Source organism: Notolabrus celidotus, chromosome 18 (assembly GCF_009762535.1).
Source record: "Notolabrus celidotus isolate fNotCel1 chromosome 18, fNotCel1.pri, whole genome shotgun sequence".
Classification (NCBI taxonomy): Eukaryota; Metazoa; Chordata; class Actinopteri; order Labriformes; family Labridae; genus Notolabrus; species Notolabrus celidotus.
This window is the reverse complement of record NC_048289.1, coordinates 27,825,829-27,851,820: the sequence shown is the minus strand read 5'-3', so window position 1 is coordinate 27,851,820 and position 25,992 is coordinate 27,825,829. Positions and strand designations below refer to the sequence as shown.

Here is a 25,992-nt window from a genome sequence, read left to right as displayed (position 1 = left end):
GTGCAAACGCAGGTGTGGAGTATTTCCTGCAAAAGATGGAAGAGGTAAGAAGATTTAGTGTTGCTCACATCCTGTGTTTCAAATGAGGCGATGTTTCACCAGGGGCCTTCTGCAAGCCCCCGAAAAAAAGGTAAGGTTAAAATGATTGTACCATTTTCACAATTAGAGGCTGGAGTTGCACCAGTGCAAACACTAGCCTGATGAGAGAGTGGTGGCAGACTTTTGACAAAGAGCTTCCAGTGTGTAGCCTGTGCATGGGTTTGTTTTGGCAGATGTTGGCGGCTGACTGCCACTCAAAAGAAGAGAGACCTCTACATCATCTTACTAGCACCCTGAGTTACCCACATGCACACATACAGGAGCGTCCGTGAGGTCCTTTTAGACTGCAGCTGGAAAAATTAAGTTTAGGGTAAAAAGACGAAGAGCTTGCAGCCAGGATGGGGCTGTATTTTCTCTCAAAGGTAAAAAATGAAAAGTCAGAGGATTCCCAAAGATGTTACATGTCATTAGGTAGGCACCATGAATGTCTGCACCAAGTCACATTGCAATCCGCATCACCTCCTGTTGTTCTTCTGGTCCTATAAGGATCTCATTTATTTATAATCGGACAGATAAAATAAAAAAAAATTAAACAACTTGGGATTTGAAATGTTTAACTTGAAATTACCACAACGGGTGATCCACAAATGGATAAGGCATGATACCGACATAGTATCCTTGTGGGGGGTACTGCAGGAGTATGGGGTTCGGGGGCCGCTACTGCGAGCTATCCGGTCCCTGTACGACCAAAGTGAGAGTTCTGTCCGCATACTTGGCACAAAGTCGGACGCGTTCTCGGTGCGTGTTGGACTCCGCCAGGGTTGCCCCTTGTCACCGATCCTGTTTGTAATCTTGATGGACAGGATCTCAAGGCGCAGCCGGGGGGGAGGAGGGTCTCCAGTTCGGGGAGCTTGGAATCTCATCTCTGCTTTTTGCAGACGATGTGGTTCTGTTGGCTTCCTCGAGCGAGGACCTCCAGTGGGGTATATAACGGGGTAATAACTTGACTACTAAGATAATGGATTACTGCAGCCCTAGTCAAAAAGTCAAGTCAGAACCCCCAGTGCACTGTTCAACTAAACCGTAGGTCTGTTCAGCCCTTAATGAAGCAGAGGCCTAAGCACGTAGCCTGATGGCACCACCTCCAAAATATAGGCGAAACAACATGAATCACAAGCCCTGTGATTGGACCGCTTGACAGCATTGTATTTTCTGCATTTACAGCACTTCTGGAATCACCGTTCATCGGCTGTACTTTTAATGTCTTCTGGCGTCTAATCTCTAATCTTCCTTGTAAACTTTGCTATATAATAAACAGCAACATGTATCAGCTGTAACTTCCCATAATATGTTCTGAATCGCTGTGATAAGGTGAACAGAAAACGTAGCGGGACCGGAAACAGACGACCCGACTATCAGAGAGACCACACTGCCCTCAAGCGTTCCAGCGGAGTATTGCTGCTCAACACGGACACATTGACCGACAAGTAAGTAGCAGGGGAGGGAATTTCAAGCAAAAATACTATTCCATAACCATTGGCATCTATTCAGCGTATCTTCGGCCTCTGGAGGCATTCCGAGCTCGTCCGATGGACGTAGACCTCGACATATCCCATCTGGCCTGGAAAGACTTGGGATTCCCCAGGATGAGCTGGAGGACACTGCTGGGGAGAGGGATGTCTGGGTCGAGTTGCTCAGACTGCTGCCTCAGCGACCCAATCTTGGATAAGCGGACGAAAACGGACGGATGGATGGATGGATGGATGGATGGATGGATGGATGGATGGATGGATGGATGGATGGATGGTACTTATACAAATGAGTAAGGAAAACCTAGATATAGAAGAAGAAGAAGAAGAAGGGTACTTTATTGATCCCCAGGGGGGAAATTAAATTTTTTCGCTCATGCTATTTTGGACATGCTACACATACATTTTTTTTGGTATATACATACAAATGCACACACATGCAGTGAACATGCTTAGGGAGAGATGTCAGAGTGAGGATACTGCCGTCAACCAGCGCACCCCGAGCAGTTGGGGGTTCGGTGCCTTGCTCAAGGGCATCATGGCAGTGCCCAGGCAGGTGAACCAGCACCTCTCCAGCCACCAGTCCACTTGCCAAACTTCATCCATACTGGGACTCGAACCAGCAACCCTTCGGTTCCCAAGCCAAGTCCCTATGGACTGAGCTACTGCCGCCCCCCAATGAATATACCTGGGCAATTCACCCTGGTATCATATAGGTGTTGGAAATACACAACAGCATGCTAACATTATAAACGTAAAAACAAACCCTCATTAACCTAACAGAGAGAATTTGCAACACTGCAGTGAGGATTCCATTGCCGGGGACTGGGACAGTCATGTGACTTGTTGCGTGTTTTAAAACATTTGCAAAGTCTGCTGGTCTAAATGACACCAACAATCCAAAGTATTCAACACTGAAGGCCTCATTTAGCATTTTCAAACACCTACTGTGAGTTATGAGAGCTGAAGCGTTGAATTCTTTATTTCAGAACTCCTGTGAACACTTCCAGATTTCACAAAGACCGGCACACTTCCAAAGTCACTCAGCAGTGACAGAACAAACACATACATACACATACTCCGACATGTGTTCACACACAGGTGAAGGTAAACACATATGGACGTGGATAAAGGAGCAGGAGAAATCACCCAGGCAGGGAGCGGTAACACAGGGCAGGGACGGTAGACTGTTTATTCATCACCAGGGCGGGTCAAGGAGAACAAACACTGCCTCAAACACAGGAAAATGTGATTCAGGTGTGTGGGAAGTGAAGGTATACAAAAGTCAAGCACAGCAGGCATACCGGACTGTGGAAACATTTTTAATTCATGAGTGGGTGAGAAAGACGCAGATCAGACATGGTGTCCTGGGTGTTGCCTTGAAGGGTGAAGAGAAGCAGAATGAAAACAGGATCAGATGGCGTTCATCAGGGTCATCCTTCACGGTCAACAGATACCCACTAATGGCTGCTGTTGTCAACGTGGATAAACTGTAGGAGACTCTGAAAGTTCTTCACACAAATCAGAGGCTGCGCGAGGGTATTTATTCCACATCATTGAGTGTGAAGTGACATTGTTTATGTGCAATTTTAGTATGGCATGACATCAGCTGCATCTGTAAAAGCTGGCTTTCTGCAGCCGTGATTACAAGAATTAATGCAGAGCATGAGCAGCATCAAGTGACGTGCCAGACTCCCACAGCGTGAAGCCATGTGTCGTTTTCCTGGGAGGCTTTCTTACACCCCCACAGTCCTCCCCCAAACCCCCAGTACTTCTGCTGATGTTAAAGAGCCTCTTTACCCCTGGTAATCATTTTAAGATGTCAAAAAAGAGCGCAGCCTTTTCTGGGCAGAGCATCTATCACTATTGATGTCTGCTGCAGTCTAATGGATGTTAAGCTGAAATGATAAAGGGGGGCAGTTCAAAGCAGAACACCCCCTTGTACCTTGAAATCTTTAAAAGCCCTCCTCAAAGCCCTGTACAAGCATCTCAACTTTGAGCACCTCCCTTAAATAAATTTGGCTCCACTGCCGGCGACTGCCAAGAATGTAATTGATGGGGGCTGACCAGTAATACTTTGAACGCAAACACTTTGGGAGGATTGTGATGGTTCAACAGCATTTCTAGGAAGGGCCCTTGGTCTCCGGGCAGTTTACTGGCTCTCTGCGACCAGTGGGAGAGGTGAAGCAGAAGGCTGACGTGTAATCCACACTGACAATAGCCCCTGGTTTTCATTTGGGCCTGCATTCACTGCATTTTCTGCCATTAAGTCCAAGAACAACAGAGAATCAACATAAAGCCCCCCCGTACTAAAGGGCTTAGCATCATTCCAACATAAAGCAGTGCATTGAGCTGATGTATACATGCAGAGTGTATACCGGCATGCACAAGGGAGGGACGGTGGAGTCTGTAACACAGCTTGGTTTTATTAACCACGAGCACCTTAGAAACAGAGCTGATGTCTCCGTCTGTCAGAACGCTGTAATTCTCAGCACACGTGAACCCTGCAGGTAAAATCAAACAGCCAGTGACCTGTGAGACAGACACCCCAAATATTTAGGCTGAATGACTGTATACTGTAATCCAAAGAGCGTGAGTGTATACGGTGTATCTATATGTGTACAGCACATGTATTTTGAATACTTCATTATTCAAAAAGGTCTATTTAGGTACAGGTTTTTACATCTTTAACAGCTGTTTTGGAAACTTTAACATTTGCATCTTTATCTGTAATTGGTGCATTCCAATCTACAAGTTTAGTTCTGCAAATAATCATATTTATATTCTAATCAGAAATGTTTTTTTGGCACACCTGTACATGTTTGCATCCATAAACATAGTCATACAGTCTTGTGCAAGATATGTATCCAGTGTTTTCCACACATAGACAGTGGTGGACAGTAACAAAGTAAATTTACTTGAGTAGACTTTAGACTTTATTGTCCCCTTGGGGAAATTCTTCTCCACAACTTTCACTTGTATTGGAGTATTGTTTGACCAGGAGGATCTAAACTTTGACTTAAGTAATGAAGACGTGTACTTTGTCCACCACTGCACATAGAAGATACCTGGGCAGGCCACACAAGTATAATACCAGCCATATTCAAATTGATATCATTTCTAATCAACATAATATTGCCATCCACAAATAGTTAAGACACTTTTGTTGCTCACTGCCCTTTGTGCCTGAGAATCTGCACCGGCTCCCTAATGCTCTACTGCAGAAGATCAGAGATACAAACTTCAACTCAGAAATGTCAGAAGCTGTAGTAAACGATGGAAACTCCAAGCACAAGTTTGCAAAATGATGGTGACGGATTTAAACACACTATGGCTTTCGCTAAAAACCATAAGTGAGTGTGTGTGCAAAACTGTGCATCCGTGCAAGTCTTTGTGAGTCACCTATTTGTTGCCATGCCAGCACGAAGCAGCGGCCTAAGAATTTTAGGAGAATGTGGCCACAACCTTTATCTGCCTCTCTTGCTCTTTCATATTTCTCTCCATCCATCAATCAGCTGTCTCAAGGAACAAACCTTGTACTGCCACTTTCATGCTCTCTCCTACACACTCTCTGTGCTCCTGTCCACAACACTGGGACTGATGCACGCTATTGTTAAGAGTCTGGATTGTGATAAAAGGGCACAGTTATCAAGAAGGTACATGTAAAAAGTGAGTATAAACAAGGACTCATTTTGTGGGGTCAACAACCCATTACTGTGCGCTCGTTGTGAAGTTGATTCAGATAGTTTTGATTTTTTGAATGCTTTATGTCATAAGCATCAACCCCTCTGCACCGAGCGGCAACCTCCGGGTGCGAGAATTGAAGCCAATGTGGAAGTGTTAAAAACTGCAGTTCCTTAAGTGTCCACTTGAGGCTGGCTCCAGAAGTACCGGAAACCACATACACACCCATTCAAAAAATATCCGATCTTTACAACAGAAATAAACATGTTTACAGCCTTGTACAAAAACAAGTGTACACTGAACACCTAATTTCTCGATCGGCACCAAGCGGCAACCTCCGGTCTAAAAATATGAGTCAATGCGGAAGTGTTAAAAGCTGCAGTTCATCGAGGATCCGCTTGAGGCTGGCTCCAGAAGTACCGGAAGTCACATACACATGAATGGGTAAAAGACGATCTTTACAGCATTAATAAACATGTTTACAGCCTGGTACAAAATATGAGTGTAGTCTGAATAGCTCATTTCTCGACGTCCTCTCACTGTGAGGGGGGTGAGTTTTTTTCTAATGCGACAATTTCGAAGATATTGAGATTACCAGTCTTCCAATGAGAGGCACAGCTGCCTGCAGGAACACTGCAGCTGTTGGCTAGGAGGCTCAAAGCCCGCCTCTTTACGTCACACTCCCTTGACAGAACAATATGGCTGCCGCTGCCGATTGGCTTCAAAACAGCTCTTCAGAAACAGATGGGTGACGTCACGGATACTACGTCCATATTTTATACAGACGATGATCGGCACACACTGTAAGGGGTGTGAATTTTTCCATAACGCTTCTGTTTGGATTAGGGATGGGCAATGATTTTCGAATATTCAAATATTTGTTCTCTTCAAAAGTACAATTTTTCATTGTTTTTATCGGTGCCTGGTTGTAATACGGTATTCCCGCCAGACGATGGTTATAGAGCGTCTTAAAGCTGTTTGCTAACAGCATTAGCAAACAGAGGAAGAAGAATGCTGACTGCATCAAATGACAAAAGAAGAAGAAAAAATTAGCGACTGTCGCAGCGATTTTTACCATTTCTCAATCTCACACCACTTCACATGTATTTACAGAGACTGAGCATGGCTGTAAAATATGAATATACACGCCACGCTGTGTCACAGAAACACTGACGTAAAGATCGAGACAGACGCTGTCAGTGCGTGTGTGTGTGTGGGGGGGTGATTATTCGAATAATCGTCAAATAGATGCCAATGATTATCGAATAGTATTCTGGCTTGAAATGCCCGTCCCTAGTTTTGATATATTACGAGTTTTCCATTATGAGAGGCACAGCTGACTTGACTGACAGGAACACTGTAGCTGTTGGCTAGGAGGCTCAAAGCCCGCCTCTTTACCTCACACTAGCCCGACAGATGTTAGGTTGTGTTCAGCATTTCCAATATGGCTCCCTCCAACGATTGGCTTCAAAACAGATGGGTGACATCACAGATACTACGTCCATTAGTTATACAGTCTATGCTCTGCACACACAGCTCACCTGTTCTTGTAAAAACCAGAATACAAGGATGGACTGTCAGTCAGTGGAAGGTTTTGGAGGACACTGGTCCCTCGGTGCTTGTGCAGGGCATTTATCTCCTTTTTAATGTAATTGTAAAACAAGCTACCGCCTTGGAAATAATATCGTAAAGCATTTTGTCAGTAGGAATGACATCAGGCAATGAGTTGAGATAATTAGATTATAAGTAGGGAGCCAGATGTGAAAGAATTTAGCCAACAAATGATCAAATGTGCACAAGAGTGTTTGACGACTGGAAGTAGGATTGAACTAAAAAGGTCTGTACCACATGCAGTTAGGAAACATCTCTCTTATTGACACAAGAGCAGCAGAATCCACAAGGCTTCTCATGCTCTGCCAAGACCCCACATCTAAAAACAACCAGTCCAGATTTGTGCTTATCAGATCAAAACAGTTGCAGAGAAAACTTTCTATTCCCTCAACTTAACCCCCCGGTGGTTTGTAAGTAAAAGTTCTCCTCTATGCTCCCAAGTGGAGGTAGACTCAACATGCCCTTATTTAGAGAGTGAGGGGATGATGGGTGTGGAGGGAGGGATGCTGGATGTTGGGACAAGGGTATGAGGGAGGTATAGATAGGGAAGGTTTATTGCTTCGGCCTTGACCTCAGGGCTCTCCCAGGTTGTAAGACCATCCCAGGGGATGTCTGCGCTGCAAAAATCAAGAGATGGAGCCTCGCGATAAGACCTGTGAGACTCTACCCAGGCCTCGCTATCTTCATCTAAAACCACAACGAGGGGGGTAACAACAAGCACACATCCCCACCTTCCCTCCTTTTCTGCACCATGTGCATTCCTCCTGATACCCATGGGACACTTGATTCCCTTTCCTCACATGGGTGCGTATGTTTCACACATGTACGGTACACAAAGACACCTTGACACACAGGCACAATCACACTCTGATCTCACATTTGATGGATGCATGAGGCCCTCTGTAAGCGTACAACATGTGTGCCATATGAAGCCCCGGCCCCGAGGAGAGATGACTCAATCACTTTGAGGGTTTACTCTTGACAAATCTAAAGTCGCTGTCCATTTAGAGCAGCTATCCGCCAGCAGCTTTTTTTTTTTTACAGCAGTGATGAGGTTAGAGCCCTCGCTGATGATGAACTCGCTGCATTCCTCCACATCTGACTCGCATTTGTTTACATTCATTTATCACAGCATTCGAATGGAGCCTGATTTATTTGCGTGAGCATTATTGTTTGTCCCAAAGGAGGGTTTGAACTGAAAGTTTGGAGTTCATCAAGAAATACTAAAGCCAAGCAGCATTTATACGAGGCAGTCCGCAGAGGACGGTAGAAAATACAGCGCTGGCTTGTCCGTGTCATTAATCTGGAAGGATTTTAAAACTATTTCTTCTGGGCAGTTTCTCAGTATTTGTAGATAATGATGTTGTAATCCATTTAGTATTTGAGAAAGAGGTTGCAATTCTTGATTCTTTTTCTTATTTTTATTGTACAATTAAAGAAAGGGAAAGTGTGCAACCAGCTGACATTCGATTTTAAAATATCACACACAACTTCCACCAGATCCGTGCTCTCTCGTCCATCAACACCCACCGGTTTGCGTTTTCAGAACGCAGCATGAAGCAGGACCGCCGGACAGCTGGAGTCATGTGACCGAGGTTTTCCCACGGTAATCACTGAATCAAGGATCCTCCTCCTCCTCTCCTCATCCATGTTGTCTTTCTGGTCCTCTGAAAACCTCTGACCTGTTGACTCCAGGCCTGGCTCCGCTCATCATGACGGTTTGTTGTTGTAGTTAAGTGAAATCCGATCTGGTGATAACACAGAGTGTTTTATTCTGAAAATTAACCGGATGTTTTCATTTTGTTTTGGTGAAACCTGACTTCCTGTCCCGCTCCATCTGCTCTGTTGAGATTGATGCGTCGTGCTCGGGCATCCGGCAAAAATAGAAGTCTTGTGTATCTGATCCGGAGGGCTCTGACCTGTCGAATCAGAGATGGAGTCGGAACGCAACGGAGCGGATCCAGTGGAAGTTAACACATTCACTAGAATAGAAACCTGTCAGATCCAGAGCAGTGACAGATCAGAGACGAACCGGACATGCCCCTGAGAGATGTGAGATGCTGAAGGGGGATCGCATTACGCCTTCCACCCAACAAAATAAAAAGAGTGGTAAAATTTTAAATGAAACCATGCAAATGAAAATGTGTCGCCAACTCTGCTTTTCTCTGGTGCCACATGACCCCTGAGGTGATTACAACAGATTAACAAGAGCATCAGTTACTGCAGGTTTATTTACAACAGCACAGGTAACACAGATGTGCATGTGCAGACTATGTCTGTGAAGGTTCTCAGTCATCCAAGTCATGATAATTCAAAGCTTGATCCGTAAGGCAACTGGACTGGTGGAATGTGCAGACTAATTTTCTGCAGACCAGCTAAATTTGGCATGTTATGCTTAAGCCATGAAACCCACACAAATACACACACACAGATGTACCTGTGCGTCTGCTCTTTCATATTGTGTAATCTATCGATGCAATAGTCTAAATATAAAGATTACTTGTGTTTTGATTATTCTGCTGCTTTCTTGTTGTTGTTGTAATGTCCCTTTTTTGATTTGCCTGTTCAATCAATCAATCTTTATTTATATAGCGCCAAATCACAACAAACTTTATCTGAAGACTCTTTCCAAACAGATCAGGTCTAGACCGTACTCTATGTTCTATTATTAACAAAGACTCAACATCAAGACAGGATAAGATCCAGTCCCATCTTACAGACAGGACTCAGTCTGATCTCATCTTAATCCACCATGAGCAGAGCACTTTGCAGGATTTAGCAAGTTACAGTGGCAAGGACAAACTTCCTTTAACAGGCAGAAACCTCCAGCAGGACCAGACTCATGTTAGACACACATCTGCTGAGACCGTGTTGGAGAGAGGGATAGAGGGAGATAAAGAGAGGGAGATTTGAATGTTGAGACGGATAGTAGTAGTTGTAGCAGTTGGAGTCTGGCACGTCCACAGCAGCAGGAAGTCTTTGGCAGAGATCCAGAGGAAACTACGAGACAAAGGAGCTCAGGGACTCCAGAAAGGTCTATGGTTAGTAACTTTAATGGGACAGGAGGAAAAGAGCACTTTGCAGGATTTAGCAAGTTACAGTGGCAAGGACAAACTTCCTTTAACAGGAAGAAACCTCCAGCAGGACCAGACTCATGTTAGACACACATCTGCTGAGAGTGAACTTTGGGGGTTGAGGGCTAAGAGGTTTGGTGAGGCCTGCTGTAGTTGACTTTACTGCCAGCCAAGACCAAAGCAGTGAGAGTAAGAGCAGCCAACAGACTGAACTGGAGCTGCCTGGCAAAAAAAACACATGAAGATTTGCACCAGTTAAAAAAAAAAAGGCTCAAACTGGGCTAAAATGTGGTGGTTGAGTGTGGTGAGGAAAAAACCAACGGATCAAACTGAACTTCCTGGCTGTATAACTTTTACGTGACCTATCATTATGTGACCCATTTCTGACGTGGAATTATTTATTAGAGCAGCTTTATACGTACGTGGGACATAAACAATCTACCAAATGTGCTTTCAGAGCAGGCCAAACAAGAACATCAGCGTCACATACTTATGACGCAGGTGTTCGCAGCAGACACCACACAAACCAGAAGATCTGCTTCAGGCCATGCAGAGCTGCAGGGAGGGAGGGAGGGAGAGAGGGAGAGGGAGGGTTGATGCTGGCTATGATAAGTCAATTCTTCCATGGAAAAGCCTGAGTCACAGGCTGAAGATCCTCTGTTACATGTGTCTGTCGAAGCGGGCCGCACATTCATGGTTATTAGATTACAGCTGTACCTGCTCGCCTTGCTTCCCCCAGATGAAAGTGGTTAGGACAGGCCAATTAGGAAATGATGCTTGATGTTTCTAATCAAGCACTCGGAAAGAACAAAGAGGAAGAGGCTCACCCTGGCCCATGGGGATGAAACACACGGATGTTACCGCGGTGGTGTGTGTGTGTGTGTTTGTACGCACGCGAAATCTGGACGAGCCCCAGTACCTCAATGAAATAAAGGACATTAGATCAATCACTCTTCAGTTCAGATCCACAACATTACTCCCCAGTGCGTCCTTGTTTTCCTAACAATAATTACCGCTCTGAACATAAATGTGCTCTTCATTAACTTCGTGCAGATTCCACTTTAAGTATGACTAAATATTACGGTCATGGTGGTTATTAAGCTGTTGTAAGGACCTCTCCCCGCATGTTTACATTACTAAACTACCGTAATGAAATAGCAAATATCATGTTTAACCACAACCGCTCTGCCGCACTCCTTTTACAGACTCAAGTTCAACCATAGTGTGCCACGGTTTAGTTTGACCCCGGTTCAAGGAAAAGAAAGGGGTGATTTTAAAAAACCCACAGAACCCGACTGTTGTTGTAACCATTTAAGAGATTTTGACCACAAGCCAGCGTGCTGTAACTGAATCCACTTTTATGTGCTCGTAAAGCCACTCTTTCACACCAGGCGCTGCCTGTTTGTGAAAACACTGGCAGCGGAGGAGCTTTGGAAGTCTTTTTAATCAATAGTTTCAGAGTGATGCTCAGAGTAATGTCTGTCTGGAGGAATAATCATAAACGGAGGGTGCTTTTTATGGAGATGTGGAACTGCACGGCCTGTTTTTTAGGATGATAAATGCAGTGTCAAGACAAAGTTAGAGCCGAAATGATGCATGATTCTCAAGACCAACACAAAGGAAGATTTTAGAGAGGTCAAAAGAGCTGGAACGATTAATAAAATGACTCAGTGCACTGTGGTTTGCACGGGTGAATGTTTCCATGGCACAATGCATTTGTCTACAAAGTCAGAGGACTAAATAAAGAGTCAAAATGAACTGGACATGACAGAGAATGTCCAAGCTGAATCTAAAACACAGTGCGGTGTGTCTTCTTGCAAAATAGAATTAGCATAGCAGGAAAGCAGCACTTTGTTAACGCTGCAGCACCTCAGCCAAAAAAATCCAGTCAATCTGCATTAAATCCTGCCCACAGATTGGACTGGTGTTTCAGACTAAAGGGACATTTCAGTTTTTTTGAAGAGGGGTTGTATGGGTTACATGCCGGTCAGCTTGGCCCCAGTTTTCTCCAGATGGTCTGCCACTTAATTTAGCTAACACGATTCTGACAGAAGCTCTTGTGTACGCTCTACTGTGAAATTTTTCAGCACTTTCATTTTCCTCTAAAAAGCCCATTTATTTTTGCACTATTTGCAGATTAAATACAGACATTTGATTTACTGTATCTAGCAATACCTATCATACATTTTCTTTTTGTTTTAACTTACTGTTTTAATATTCTAATCTCTTAAAGCTGGGGTTGGTTGGTGGTCAGATTTAGATACACTTTTTGTTATACTGGTTAAAATGATCTTTATGTCACGATGGCGATCAATATTTAATGTGTTCTTAAAAAAGAGTGGAAAAAAAAGCTGCCATCTACAGCCGGAGTAAACCTGGAAAAACACCAACCAATCCCTGCCATGAGGAGCCAAATTATTAAACCAATCAAATTCCGTCCTGCCGTTCTGCCCGCCTCCTGCAAAGCGTACATTTCATGTTTGTTTGTGTTTTTAACTTTCACTATGAGAATGTGTTGGTGTTTTCTCACCGCTGAGTGAGACATGAGTTGACGAAGTGTTATGGTCCTGATTTGTTGTGTGATTTGCCCTAACCCTCTCTCTCTCTGCCTGCAGGTTGCATGGGTAGGGGCGGGGCCGGTCTCCTCAGCAGTGAGGCTCATCAGGCACACCTGTCCCTGATCTGCTCATCAGCACTGGCTTCTTAAGCCACCACCAAACACTCCTCCAGTGCCAGATTATTCCTCTAGCCGCATGCTCCATGTCCCGTTGTAGCCTTGCTCCTGAGGAGATTCAAGCCACGCTTTTCTGTTTACTTATCTCGAGTTGTTTCCAGAGGATTGATTCCTAGTTTTTTGTTTGTGAGTTTTTGATAGAACCTTTTTCCCCTTTTGGGTGATTTTGTGTTACTCCTAGTTTTGTACTTTTTCTCAGTTGTTTTTACCCGCAAGGCGCTTTTTGTTGAACCTTGGTTTTTGCTTATTAAATACTTTTTCCCTGTACTCTGCATTTGGGTCCTAGTCCTTTGCTCAAGCCGTAACACGAAGTGCAAAACAGGACCGGTTTTGAATCAGTCACGATCAAGCGTGCCGGATACGGCCCTGGTGGTGAGGCTTTCAGCAGTGTGACTGCCCCCTGGTGGCTGGCTGCAGTATAGGTCAAAAAATCCGTCTCCCCATTCATTTGAATGGGGGAGCAGTCAAACTTTAAAAAATAAATACACGTCATACGAATGTTTCTCACATCCGTATGCTGTGGTTATATAGTTAGTATTTGACTGTTTTGTGTCCAAGGCCTCTTTTTTCTGAAAAGTTTCTTCTTCGTTAGTTATTAGAGTTTTAAAAAACGGGGTTTTACTTCCTGTTTCCTTTGATTCACAGCCGCCGTAGAACGAAACTTCAAAGGGCACACAGCGTCTTGTGATGTCACGCTGTAGGGCGGAGCTTATTACAAAGGCTTCACAGGCTCTGGCTGCACAATGGCTGCGCCCAGGAGAGGGATTTTTTGGCTTCAGAACTACAACGGGAAGAGGCGGAGCAACGCTGTCCATTTTTGTTTACAGTCTATGGTCACGATCATATGGTCGCGAATCAGCGGCTCTCGTGCATGTGAGCGGGGGCGTCGTTTTGGAGGAGCTCCAAGGGGAGAGGGGTGGAGGGGTTAGACGGAGTCCTGAGGAAATGCTACATTCAAATTCATGCTGGTTTTCCGTGGCTACCAACCCTAGCTTTAATCACCAGAATAATATATAGAATACTCCATTACTAAAATAAAGGATTGCAACAGCTGTAGAGGTAAATTCAGGAATTTGTGCAATTGATTAGGTAATTTTATCAGCGATGGACTCAAATCGGCATGATAATATCTGCAGACCTGAGTAGATTGGGTTTGTAAAAAAAGGAACAACATTTGGGCCTGCTTCCTTAAATAAAATTTCATGCTCCATGCTTCGTTTGAGCAGATTCATGAGCATAAAACAGTATTTCCACGGTGCATGAAGCACTAATAAATAAGATTAGCTGCGATTCAATGTTTTGGATTACACTCGGTCAAAGGAGAATTGTTTCCTGTAACATTATCACTATGTAAATGTCTATTAGGGGCTCATGTTATCATAACCACTGGGGGAACTGAGCAAATACAGCAGACAGAGCAGAGAGGTTGTCCACGGGTCACATTATGAACATGAAAGGTCACTGTTAATATCCTCAGTGGGGGGGGGGGGATCACATCGGTCCTGGGGGGGGGGGGGGCATTTGGCAAAGAGCCACGAGGTGTCAGTTTGTCATTGTTCCACCTCTCCGTGCGCTCTTTCAAAGAAAGTAGGTGAGAGAAGAAACCTCAAAGCCAAGTCGACTGTACTCACAGCAGTTAACACAAAAAAGCTGTCAAGATAGGTGAAATATCGAACCCAATTCAGTGTTCACCTCCTCTTTTCTCCTCTTCCATCGTCAGTTCCTGCCTTGTTCGTCTCTGTCAGCCCTCTCCCTATCTGTCTCCCAGGAGGGCAAAGTGCTGCTCTAATGAAACTGTTCAACTTGACTTTGGAAGCACATGAAAGGAAAGGGTGGATGAGCGTGGATGGTGATTCAGCCAAGACGAACAATAAGGGCCAAAATAAGTAGGCTGCCCCCCCTTTGGAAGCGGCGTTCAGGCACATTCAAATCAGGAAACACACAGTCCATCTCCTCTCTGTCGACATGTACAGTTTATCTTTCTGCTCTCCTTGTACTCACACAGTTTGGCTCCAACGTTTCAGTGTAGTGGATTTAGGCATCTCATCTGTTGATCCATCACTTTGTGTAAGGTTGAAATATCTCCACGACTACTGGATGGATCGCCCCCGAGATTTGACAAATATCCACGGTTCCCAGGCAATAAATTTGAAACTTTATTATTTGTTATTTCTGGTTGAAGCATCTTGACAGTCGTGGAATAAAGTGCCAAGATATGTGGCGGATATTCATCTCCAGCTGAGGCGGGCTGATTTTTGTTGCTCTTCTGACTCCTCATCTAGCGCCATCATTACGTCAACATCAATATGTCCAACACACAAGTTTATGAGCACATATCTGTTAGCAAAAACTAACCACAATAACATTAGCCCCAGCTGTGGTTTGTGTTTGAGACCGATCACAAACATTAGCATGCTAAAGCCCTGAGCTAAGATGGTAAACATGAGAAAGTTTGGCATTGCTGTTATTGACACTCATGTCAAAGCACTACTCTGACTAATAACTACAGTGTCAGACGATTTGTAATTGCTTGAGTGATCTTCATGAGAAGAAATGTCCTGCATAGCAAGCACGCAGCAGGACCGCCAGACAGCCGGAGTCATGTGACCGAGGTTTTCCCGCGGTAATTACTGAATCAAGGATCCTCCTCCTCCTCCTCTCCTCATCCATGTTGTCTTCATGGTCCTCTGAAAACCTCTGACCTGTTGACGCCAGGCCTGGCTCCGCTCATCATGACGGTTTGTTGTTGCAGTTAAGTGAAATACGATCTGGTGATAACACAGAGTGTTTTATTCTGAAAATTAACCGGATGTTTTCATTTTGTTTTGGTGAAACCTGACTTCCTGTCCCGCTCCATCTGCTCTGTTGAGATTGATGCGTCGTGCTAGGGCATCCAGTGAAATTAGAAGTCTTGTGCTGATACATAGTCGGAACGCAACGGAGTGGATCCAGTGGAAGTTAACACACTGACTAGAATAGAAACCTATCAGATCCGGTGCCATTAGGGATCGGAGATGGACCGGACACTGATCTGGTAGAATTTGGCCGTTAGACTTTTGCATGTCTTTTGCAAGAAGAAGGTTTGGGTCATTACAGATCTGATAAGATTTGTAGAATTTGTGTATATATCTAAATTTGTATTCTATTTGTATATATGTATTTTTATCTTTAATTCTTTTGTTTTACTAATTGAAACTTATTCTTGATTGTACTTATGTCTGGGTTGCTGCAACAACCGAATTTCCCCCCGGGATCAATAAAGTAATATCTTATCTTATCACCTGCCCTTGTCAGACACTGACACTTAACACACTTATAAATTAATGTTCCATGTTTTTTTTTTTAAACCAACAACTTGACCATTCAATTTGTATTTCTTATTAACATCAAGGACAAAAATATACACATTGTTGCTGCTGAGATGCAGTTCTGTGGAAGTGTTGCATCGGTCTACATCAGGGGTGGGTAATATGGCCTAAAAAGAAAATCTTAAATATCTTCCACACCAAACTGGATTCATGATTTTCACCAATGATTTCCCTTCTTCGAAAACTTTGAATAACAAAGAAAGTTTGAAAACAAGATCTGCTGACCTTTGTGGTCATCAGGGAAGTAAGTAGTTTGGAGGGAGAGACTTCACAGAGCCTAATCGCTGATAAAATGCTCCATCAAACTCATGTAAGGCTGCATGGTTGGACTGGACCACATGTCCGTTGTAGGGGAATAAAACCACATCCCCTCCAGCTCTCTAGTGATCTCTTCACGTGTATGCTTGTACAGATGAAACAGTGCAACATCAGCAAAATACTACCAGCTGAGTAGCACAACACTAGGGTGAACAGTTTTAAGGTTGTGGCTTTCCACTGTATATATGGACACCATATCTTTAGCGATATGCAGAACGACTGCATCAGTAATATCTGCCAGGGGGAAATGATTCCATTAATGTTGGCTGTTTTTAGCAGGTGTTTGTGGGCTGTAGCAGCCTTTAGCATCTCGCACTGAGACATTTCTCTCACTTGGCTGCAATAAATCAGTCGAGCTGCTGCCTTCAGTTACAACAGCCTCTAAACAAACCCTGCAGCAGACTGTGGTTTGTTCAACGTCTGACGCTGTAAAACTGAACCAGTTCCAAACGACTGATGAGACTCTGTCTTTTCGGGGAAACAAACTCTTCAGTAACGCTGGCAGCCATGTTGTTGTTGTTGTTGTGTGTGAGTCTAAAAAGTCAACTTGAGGGGAGGGTGTGAACTTTTAAATGTTCCTCATGTGTCCCTCACAAGTGCCAGCCAGAGAGCTTTCTGTTCTGGATATTGAAACAGAAATGTCTCTGGGTGTTTTTAAAAGTAAACTCAAGACTTACCTCTTTAAAATGGCTTTTAACTTGGAGTCATTTCCTTATAGGCCTGGGTGCATTATTACCATTATGACCATTGTTCTAGCATCATTTTTATTTTTTTCTATCTTATAATATTATATCATATTATATTTTTAAGTTATTTTTTTTTTCTGGTATGTATCTAATTTTATTTTATTCTACTTTATTACTACTTTATATTTTCTGATACTTTTCTGATTTGATTTTATTGATTTATTATAATGATTTTATTATAATGATTTGATTTTATTGATTTTATTATAATGATTTTATTTTATTGATTTTATTATAATGATTTGATTTTATTGATTTTATTATAATGATTTTATTTTATTGATTTTATTTTATTGATTTTATTATAATGATTTTATTTTATTGATTTTATTATAATGATTTTATTTTATTGATTTATTATAATGATTTTATTATAATGATTTTATTTTATTGATTTTATTATAATGATTTGATTTTATTGATTTTATTATAATGATTTGATTTTATTGATTTTATTATAATGATTTGATTTTATTGATTTTATTATAATGATTTGATTTTATTGATTTTATTATAATGATTTGATTTAAATTTATTTTTCTGATACTTCTCTAATTTTATTTGGATTTTATTATAACAATTTTAGTTAATTTTTCTGATACTTCTCTGATTTTATTTTATTAATTTGATTGTCATGATTTTATTTTGAAGTATTTTTAATCACTTTCCTTTCCACTGTTGTTTTGTGTCTCTGTTCTTCTGTGAAGCTTTTTGGGCTGCTTAAATGTATGAAAGGTGCTTTAACAATAAGAATGAGTCAAGTCGAGTTGAGTCGAACTTCGGGAGCCCGAGGAAAGCGGCAGAGGAAGCTAGAAAGAAAATGTTGATTTTCATTTTTAAAAATTGTCCTAGATCACAGATTTAACTAAATCTATGAAATGTATTTGTCATTGAGCCAAAAGGGCTCAGTCAGTGAAAAACAAAACAGAAACAGATCTCTCTTCATCACTCACTTGTGCACAGGAAAACCTAAGTATTGAGCTATTCCTTTGAAATGATGCAACTATCGATGGCACCCTATCATTTGGGATGTCAGGCTGCCCTCCTTTGTATATTCACACACCTCTTTTGCAGTTTATGCACAGCAGAGGAGAGCGCCTTTTATGGGAACAAACTACGATCGTAAGCACATGATAAGTTGACGTTTTACGAAGAAGTACAGAAGGTCAGTAAAGCTGTGGCAGCTTTGCAACGTAATACCAAAGTAGACGTAAAAATCCATTTATATTTCTTAACATCGTCGTAAAACATTTACTCAGGTTAATGGCTGAAATGGATTTATAGCTCGGCTTTAACTTCATCGTTCCTGTTTTATGTGAAGCATTCTCATAAATGTGGTCTGACTGCTACATTTCTGACCTGTCAAAATAATCCAAGATTTGTTTTTCTTGTGTTAAAAAAATGCCTCCCTGTTTCTTGCAAAAGTTTTTTTCTGCACAAAGCACAGAGGAGGCCCTGCAGAATGAAGTCTGAGTCATGAGGCTTTAAGGCCAGTCAACCTCTCCCAGCTGCCTTGTTTGAGCGCCGCGAGCTACGGGGTGAGTGTGATGATGTTATGGGATTATTTTTATAGAACTGCAGCATGAGGACACTTTGCCTGTGTTGCCATGAATTATTCAGCCCCCATCTGCGTTCTTGGAGAATGTCGTTGGTTTTTTTTGGGGGGGGGGGGGGGGGGGGGAGGAAACTTGGCGAAAGAAGGAGCTGCTTCTTTTTTTCAAGGAGAAGCAGATTAAACGCCCGTTGCCTTTTTATATGAAGCGTCACCTCAGATGTACGTTCGGCTGCCAGTGCTCCGTCCTCGGTGAGCTGTTTAAATTCATGGCAGAGAGCTGCCGGCTCCCACACTCCCCTCCACCACACACACACTCTTGCAATGTGCCACACACTCCTCTTTCTCTGCATGAAAAGCCACTTTGCTAGGTTTCTCTGCCTGCCAGGTCCTTCTTTAAGCACTTAGATGGCTGAATGCATTGACTTTGTAGGTTAAGACCACCAAGAAAGTGGATGATGAAAACTGCTAAAGAAGCACAAAAGTTGCCAGATTTGCTGGCTTGTCATCTCGGTGCCAAAGCACTAAAAACTGCTCAGTGACAGCGCTCCCACGTACAGGTATTTCAATGCCTCAGTTGAGCCTGAAGACAGTTTTTCCAAGTTTTCCACAACAAAGTCTAAAAAACCCTTAAAGACATCAATGTCATGCTTCAACACACCATCATTTTGCCATCTGAGGCCGGCTGTCGACAGGTGAAATTGCTTGAAAAATAGGAATAGTCAAAAAGTAAGCTCCAGGGAAAGCCCTCGTTTTCCTTGCATCATTAAACTGAAATACGTCTTGGGAAACATAACTGCTTTCACTACCACAGAGCCACATGTCTGCCACGCCTGGCACGGGCCTGAAAGTGTGCATCAGTATTTTCCAGCACATCAACGGTGAATGTGGCCTGATTGGGTGAGAATTAAATTTGCAATCACAGCCAAGAGAAAGTCTGCATTAAGTAGAACAAAATGAGCTCCTCTGTTATGACTCTGTAGTCTCGTCTCCTCAATCAGTCAAATCACCGCAAAAATCCTCAGAAATATAAAGTTACCTCGGACTAAAGCTCGCAGAGATGGAACACATTTGCTGCCATGTGTGTCCCCTCACTGGCATTATGTGCTCTTATCTCTCACTTAGAGGAAAACAGATTCATGCAGTCACATAACTCACATAGTGACCTTCGAGTGTTTGTTTTTTTAAGAGGAGGGAAGTTAAGACCATTTAAATAGAAAGTCTGAGATCCACTGTGGAAATAGGAATACTCCTTCAGGCGCACCTGACTCTTAAAGGGAACCAGAGTAGACACACTGGTTAGGGATGAGACCTGATTTCTGAATGGTCGAATATTCGTTCACTTATTAAAAATCAAAGAGTTAAAGGTGACATATCATGCAAAATTGTCTTTTTAATGGTTCTTTACCTGAAATATGTGTCCCTGTCTACAAACCCCCCGAGAATGAAAAAAATCCATTCTGCCCCTGTTCTGATTTCTCCACCTTTCTGTAAATGTGTGTGAAACGAGCCGTTTCAGACTTCCGTGTTTTTGTTACGTAACAACAATATCCGGTCTGTCACGGAGTCAGAGCTCGGAGCTTGTTCAGCCTATAGACTGTATAAAATAATACTGAATCCCTCCCCCATTTTTCATTCCCTGCACAAATGTGTGCTAACAAGGAGCTTAGGAGGGAGGCATGCTAGTTGTAGGCTGTCTTAATAAACACAAAGGTCGGTTTTACTCCCCACGTCTGCAGATTTGAAGATCTAGTGTATGATTTTTATTTGTCATGGATAAGTGCTAGCGCTAATTAGCATAGCCACATAGCTATATGTTCATAGCTGTAGCTGTAGCTGTGTACCAAGACACACGTCGACATACTGACAAATAAAACAACAAGAAACACTAAATCTGTGACCAATCCTTCATAAAAGGTCCTGCTGCCTTTCTGGCAGAGGTCGGTTTTACTCCCCACGTCTGCAGATTTGAAGATCTAGTGGATGATTTTTATTTATCATGGATAAGTGCTAGCGCTACTTAGCATAGCCACATAGCTACATGTTCGTAGCTGTGTACCAAGACACACGTCGACATACTGATAAATAAAACAACAAGAAACACTAAATCTGTGACCAATCCTTCAGAAAGGTCCTGCTACAGGCGCCTCTCCGTCAGGATCAGATTCTGGATCAGATTCAGAGGGTTGAAGTAACGCGATCTCTGAGCAGCTGTGTATATTCAGCCAACATGTAAACATTAGATCAACGTGCTGGAGAGCCGAGGCACATCCACTTCCTGAAGGGGCGTGGTCAGAGGGAAAACAGAGTGTTCTGATGAGGAATGAAGAAGAGGACTTTTCAGGCAGACCAAAATCTGATTTCAAAGTGTTTTTTTGAGCATAAACTGCAAAGACATGTTTTGGGGACCTCTTAGACCAATATATATTGATGAAAAAAGCGTGATATGTCCCCTTTAATGTGAATATTATCTCACTTTTAAAGTACAACTTTTCATAGTTTTTACTGGTGCCTGGTTGTAATATGTATTCCCACCAGACAGTGGCTTCAGAGCGTCTTTAAGCTGTTTGCTAACCGCATTAAATAACAGGAGAAGAAGAATGATAACTGCTTTAAATAGCAAAAGAAGAAGAAAAAACATGAGCTACAATCGCTGGAAATATGTGTGTAGTGGCGTGAGATTCAGAAACTGAGAAAAGTGACTGAGCATGGCTGTAAAATGAAAACACACACTGCGTCACAGAAACACAGACATAAAGATAAAGGTCTAGACAGATGCTGACAGTGCCCGCCACTAGCAGCACCTCATCCAGGGCGCGATTACGAATAATCATCAAATAGATGCCAGTGATTATTTATTATGAATAGCATTTTGGATTGCCAAGCCCTAATACTGGTTTGATTCATGTTATGCTTAAAACACACCAGTGAATATTCAAGTGACTTACCTCATTGCACCTCACTTAGCGCCACGATTGTGCACTACTTACGATCAGACACCCCAATACACTTTGTGCCATGTGCTTTAGATCGTGCCTTTTAAATAGGGCCCAATATGATAACTTGTGATATGCTAATGGGAATTTGAAATGAAGGTGCTGATGTTCCAAGATGGATAAGCATTGAGTTAAGAAATCAATCCACCCTCATACCACTACGTAACCAACCACATGGCTCCAAATGTCACCCACAACCCAGATAGGAAGACAGATGAGGATAGAGGTGAAGCAAGAGGCGGTACTATCAGTGCACTTCATGTACATTTGAAACATCATCTTCATATAACAGTGACAGAGGTCCTTACGGAAGAGAGACTAACCACAAATCAAGGTGTAATTTACAAGTCTGGAGCTGCTGCTAATGCAACAACACAAATTTCTATCATTTGTTTTTACATTAAATGAAAGCAAATAGCACGAAACTGGACACAGCTCCTTATACAGAACTGCATATTTTTCAATTGATCAGTCATAGGGTTGCAAAATTCCAGGAATTTTCAAAGTTGGAAACTTTCCATGGGAATTAACGGGAATTAACGGGAATTTATGGGAATTTATGGGAATAAACAGGAATAAACCAGGAATTTACAAAATTGAAGGTTGGCTCTTAATAGGGAACTTAAATATAGTTGGGGAAAATATATTTTAGCATAATCCTGACTAAAACAACCAGATTTCATTCAAGTACAGTTGAATGTATATGCTATTCCTCAATCACATGCACATAGCACACTGCTTACTGCAGGGCTATTGAGACCACGCCCCCTACATGCACTTTTTATTTAACATTTTGAATGGGACTTTGTTGGAGGGAGAGGGGCTCTTTTAATTTAACATTTTGAATGGGACTTTGTTGGAGGGAGAGGGGCTCTTTTAATTTAACATTTTGAATGGGACTTTGTTGGAGGGAGAGGGGCTCTTTTAATTTAACATTTTGAATGGTACTTGTTTGGAGGGAGAGCGGCTCTTTTAATTTAACATTTTGAATGGTACTTGTTTGGAGGGAGAGCGGCTCTTTTAATTTAACATTTTGAATGGTACTTGTTTGGAGGGAGAGCGGCTCTTTTAATTTAACATTTTGAATGGTACTTGTTTGGAGGGAGAGCGGCTCTTTTAATTTAACATTTTGAATGGGACTTTTTTGGGATTGCATTTTTGTTAATTTTTGAATGGGTTGAGTCTGGGGGATGAGTAATATTTAACCCAACATTCATGTTTTTGTTCTTCAATGAAAAAATTGATTGTTCAATAAAATATTTAACACTTAATAAAGTTCTACTTACAAATAAATCTGTTTTAATTGTATTATTTTGGATGGATGTCTGCTTAGAACAAAACAAATATTTATGCGTGGATATGATACTTTTCCATTCAATTCCCATAAATTCCCATAATTTCCAATTTGGAATATTTCCAAAATTCCCCAGCTTAACTTCCCATGGAAATATACCGGAAATTTTCCACCCCTTTGCAACCCTAATCAGTCACAACCCAAAAAAATTCTAGAAACAGTCAGACATAAATAGCTGCAGAGGCTGGGGCAATGATATGTTGTTTTAGCACAAATAAAGTGTCTTAAATGCATCAGTTATCATGTACAGGAGGAGAGGCACTTACTATGAATGTCCATAGAGCCTGGGTTCGATTCCAGCCTGCAGCCCTCCTCCTTGCATGTCAGTCCCCCACTCTCTCCTGGTTTCCTATACGATCCACTGTCCTCTTCTCTATTAATAAAGGTGTAAAAGCACAAAAATATAACTTAAAAATTAGAATAATAATAAAAAACATACTATGAATAATATTAAGTTAATAAAAAACAGTTATATCTGAAATGCAGCAGAGTAGAGGTATAAAGTGACATGTTAATACTCAAATGAAGTAATAAATAGTCTAATTATACACTAAATATTTCACTGATGCTCCTAAATACTACATGTACACACACACTCACTTAGACACAGTCACAAAATGAAATGTTCAACTCACTGTTTTCTGCCATTCCTTCACTCCTGGACGAAATAGCAAATATCCTCATCATTTAGAATATTATTTCCAGGAGAAATATTCCTCACAGACGACCTAAAGCTCCTCTTCAGGGTATTAAAAGTCCAAAAACAGGTGTTAGCATCGTTTCCACATGTGTATACACGTCACTTCCGGTCTCAAACTCGTCCGTGGTTCACGCAAGAGGCTGACAGGCACGTCACGCAGATGTCAGCGCTAGCTTAAACCAACCGTTACTTTACCTAGCTTTGCTCTGCAGTTAGCATCCTTATCTAAGAGAAGTTAGTTTAGCAGTTAACAAGCTTGATAGCCCGACTTTAAAATTAAGCTCAGTTACATTTAGAGATGTAATAAGGGGTAAAAGTGTCCTTTATCCTCTGTGTTGACTACTTTGAAGATATCCGGCTCACTAATAGCTTTCTGCGTCAGATGTCCGCCATCTTTGTTTTTCCCTTCTCTGCCACTAACCGTGATTTCACTGAGAAACCTCAGAGAGAGGAATTAAAAAATAAAAGCACAATATCTGTATTTATTATTTTTAACATGGCTATTCCCCTGTGTTATGAATCAGAACTTTACATTATATATGATTATAATGATGATAATATTATATAATTTAATTTAAACACCTGTACAACTCCTCCCTCTGATCACTGAACAATAACCTGTACTCTGTGCAATAACTTTACCACTTTAACATCCTTGTATCACCTTTATTCCCAGTGCTTTTGTACATATTTAATTTAATTTTAATTTAATTTTAATTTAATTTTAATTTAATTTTAATTTAATTTTAATTTAATTTTAATTTAATTTTAATTTAATGTAATTTTGTTTAATTTGATTTTATTTTATTTTATCCATTTTTTATTTGTATCTTATTCGTATTTATATTTTATGTATTCCCTCTTTCTATTAATATTTTTACTTTTTTAGATAAGATAAGATAAGATATACTTTATTGGTCCCCCATTGGGGGAAATTCTTTTGTTACAGCAGCTTACAACACGGGACAGGGGAATACAACAATGTACTAACACAGTTAAAAAATATAATAACAATAATAATAGCAATGACAAGGTAAAATAGAATAGAATAAAATAAAATATGGCAACTATTACAGATGTATACACACTATGTACACTTCTATCTGATAAATAGATAACGTAAGTTATTGCACGGATAAAATTTCACCAGGTTATTAAAAACAAACATACACAGTATGAAGAACAGTGTGATTCAGATAGATACAGTAGTTATTTGTGAATGTGCCAAGTCACGTAATAACTTCCATGTAGTAGAATGAAAGATGAGAACAGCTGATTAACGGGACACAGCAGTGCTGGTGTTAAAAAGTCTGATTGCAGATGGGATGAAGGACCTGCGGTAGCGCTCCGTCCTGCAGGGTGGGAGTCTCAGTCTGTTGCTGAAGGAGCTGCTGCAGGGACCCCACAGTCTTAACCTTACAACTTCATTATCTTTGTATATATCACCTTCATTCCCAGCTCTTTTGTACATTTTTTATTTTAATGATATTTTATTTTATTTTATTTCATCCATTTTTAAAAAATCTTATTTGTATTTATATGTTATTTATTTCCTCTTTCTATTAATTTTTGACTTCCTTACATACTGTGTACAAGAGCATACTGTAATGACTGAATTTCCCCCCGCATTAATAAAGTATTCTGTTGATTCTGATTCTTTCTGAAACCTAGTTATTAACACAAGTTAAAAACAGCAGAGACAGATGTAAAATAATAACATGAGACGATGTTATTGGTAATATTAGAATTTAACAGAGAAACAGTAAAACACTGGAAAAAAATGTGTACATAGCCTAACTAATCTACTACAAATAAAACTGCATAAAGCAGTAGATCAAAAATGTTAAACAACCTAAAAGCCATTTTTCAGAGTTTTTCAGAATAGTGTACAGATTGAGGAATATATTGAGGAATAATGCTCCAAAGTCTGGAGACTATACAAAATTAAAACAAAGGAGCAGTCACCTTTAGTTTTCAGTTCTGCACATGAATTTACAAAGAGATTGCAGATTGATGTACTAAAAGGAAGTTCTGTGATGTAAGGGGTTAAAAACTCTGAGGTATAAGCAGAGGTTAAACCAGTTAATGCTTGAAAAGCAATTAAAAGCATCTTAAAAATAGATTCTGTATTAATTTGGAGTGAGGCCATAGTGAGACTAAAATGGGTAATGTAATGTGAGAGCTGCGATTAGTCCTTTTAAGAGTCTGGCTGCTGCATTTTTGCAGGAGGTGAAGTCGTGTTAGAGCGGATTGCCTCAGGCGAGTAAAAAGAGAGTTGCAGAAATCA

General features: G+C 41.4%; 1 protein-coding gene across 1 annotated transcript in view; it reads right to left on the bottom strand.

Moving 5' to 3' along the window:
• Positions 1-24,126, bottom strand: part of meox1 (mesenchyme homeobox 1) — a 128,357-nt gene extending 104,231 nt beyond the window's left edge. Inside the window, exons 1-3 of the mRNA XM_034707103.1 lie at positions 23,996-24,126; positions 23,641-23,744; positions 23,272-23,376 (exon numbers count right to left, since the gene is read on the bottom strand). The gene's annotated coding sequence lies outside the window, so the exon portion shown is untranslated. The remainder of the gene's footprint in view (positions 1-23,271; positions 23,377-23,640; positions 23,745-23,995) is intronic.
• Positions 24,127-25,992: the final 1,866 nt, after the last annotated feature.